The sequence below is a fragment of the Aplysia californica genome, unplaced genomic scaffold (assembly GCF_000002075.1).
Source record: "Aplysia californica isolate F4 #8 unplaced genomic scaffold, AplCal3.0 scaffold00103, whole genome shotgun sequence".
NCBI lineage: Eukaryota > Metazoa > Mollusca > Gastropoda > Aplysiida > Aplysiidae > Aplysia > Aplysia californica.
This window is the reverse complement of record NW_004797373.1, coordinates 50,099-52,484: the sequence shown is the minus strand read 5'-3', so window position 1 is coordinate 52,484 and position 2,386 is coordinate 50,099. Positions and strand designations below refer to the sequence as shown.

The window sequence follows — 2,386 nt, the reverse complement described above, 5'->3', positions numbered from 1 at the left end:
CTTCAAAAAACTAACCTTTCCGAACATTTGTCTGACCTCTGCACCGGCGGCACGCCCAAGCACATCCATCAACATTCGCGCACCTTTTGTCTTTTCTGGAGGTTCATCGGAATGCCGCACAAAGAATAGAGTTGGCCAGCAGGTGATGCTCGGCCATCCATTGCACACACAGAAATTCTGTTGATGTTGTAAAGGCGCCCCCTTAAAGTGAAGGACAGCTGGGGCAAGGCAGCTGCCCGCATCTGATTAGGCACAATAATGTGTCGGCGCAGCCGGTCTCCCCATTCGTGCAGCCATTATTTCACAAGACTTTCATGGAATTAAAGTGGGGGAAAGGAAAACGCGCGTGTGTCAAATTAGATCTAGAATCTAGATCTAGATCTAGATCTAGATTTATTTCTATGTCTTTGCCTTTTTTTCCTTTGCATATAAAACAAATTAAAATCTTTTTCAATTATAAGGTTCATAAATCACTGCAATTTAAATCACAAAGTGTGTAAATTGTTTAAAGGAGACCTGACTATTGTCCCATCTAGACCAAAGTGTTTGTTTACAAACAAAGCTAATTACACGACCAGTGTGGATCTTGCATGTTATTGGGACAATTTCAGTACGAAGGAATAAAAATAGTTTACTTCCGGTTCATAGATATGAATAAATGAAAATTAGATACCTGTAATTTACGTTAGCAGCCCTTTGCAAACCAAATTGTAGCATACTTTTGACAAAAAAATTCATATTCTTGAAACTTGTGGAATAAGTGAAAGGTTTCATTTTCAGGTAACGTAAATGGATGTTGTTCTCTTCGTCTTCTTTAGATATGAAATCAGTTTTAAGTGGACACTGTAAGTCAACCGCAGACAGTGTTGATCTGACTTAGCGACTGCTACTGCTACTGACTACTGATCGGTGTGTGTAATTGTATTGACTCCCCGTGTCTTCTCGTATGAAGGTTACTGTGCAAACCAGGTACAACCAGTATTAGTCTAAAGCTGCAAATAGTCTGTTAGCTAAAGTTAAAGTTTTAATTTTACTTTTATTTAACCTTTTTCAATATTCAATGCAAAACCTAAAACGTGACTCAGCATCAGCTGTCAGTTGTTGTCGGTCAACGGCAACGGACACTTTTGTAACAATCTAAGGCCTAGTGATAGAAATAGAGAAATAGAGCGATGGAAGGCCTGCGTTAGGCCGTGAGGCGTCTTTGAATAGCTTGCCTGTTAAAAAACGACTGGAGTGTCATGTGATATGTTCTTTTAACATTTTCTTCTGTAAAAAAAGTAATCCATTAGGCTACTGATGTCAAGACTAGATCTAGATCTAGATCTAGATCTAGATTCTAGATCTACATTAGATCTAGAGTCTCTTGACTCCAAGATCTTGACCTATCTATATAGCCTAGATACTAGATCTAGATCTAGACACAGATCTATCTCAGGCTAGGCTAATAGATCATAGTTTCTATCCTGTAGATTCTAATATCTCAAATGGAATAGATTTTGTCGGCCTATGTTTTGTCTTTGTGTACCATTTAACTTGTGTTACTCTGTCACTGTTGATAAACAATATTTACAAAGTCAAAGTGTCATGTGATGTGTTCTCTTTATTTATAAATATAAAAGATTTTCTTCAAGTAATCTGTTAGGCTGCTAGATCTAGACTATATAATCTCTAGATCTAGGTGTCTATTTAATTTATTCTAATCGGATACAGGCCAAAAGCATTCCACACTTTCCGAATGCACAGTCCAGGACAGCTTTTTATTTCTTGAAAGCAATTTTATATTTTATTTCCAATTTTTCTTATTGATGCAAGACTGCAATAAAAATAATGATGACAAAGAGTTCATTGCTAGACGTTTTTGTTTCCTAAATTCATTCCAAGTTTTCTAGACTATAAAAAGTAGTGTATCATAAAAAAAGGATCATATATTTACACAAAAGAAAACTGAGGCACACCATCATTGCTGATAGATCAGCGATACATATGTCCGCTAGGGGTGCGGACTTCTGCCGATACATCAAGGATGTCCAAAAAGAGTCAATTTTGGTGGAAATTTTTGCTTGAAATAAGTTTCCTTTTTCAATAAAAGAAAAAATGGAAATACCTTTACCTTTAGTACAGGAAAAGCTGTGTGAGTGTGTAGGAATATAATTTTCAATGTGATTGTGACTGAAAAACGTAGGCCCTGTAGACTGTTTTTCAAAGAAGTTGTTTGTCTGAGCTTGGTCCTGTGGTTTGTGTTTTAAGATTTTTAAAAACTCACTAACTGCTATGAATGATTTTCCTATGAGGATATATTTTTATATATATATTATATTGCTATCACAGCTCTTGGAAAAGTTCAATTTCAGCAACAACTTTAATATCATCCTCCGCTGCATTC

General features: G+C 36.3%; 1 protein-coding gene across 1 annotated transcript in view; it reads left to right on the top strand.

Moving 5' to 3' along the window:
- Nucleotides 1-517: 517 nt before the first annotated feature.
- The window catches only part of LOC101864055 (H(+)/Cl(-) exchange transporter 5), a gene marked incomplete at its 3' end in the record, with an annotated part of 15,615 nt that continues 13,746 nt past the window's right edge, over nucleotides 518-2,386 (top strand). The window contains 1 exon segment of the mRNA XM_035968982.1: nucleotides 518-780.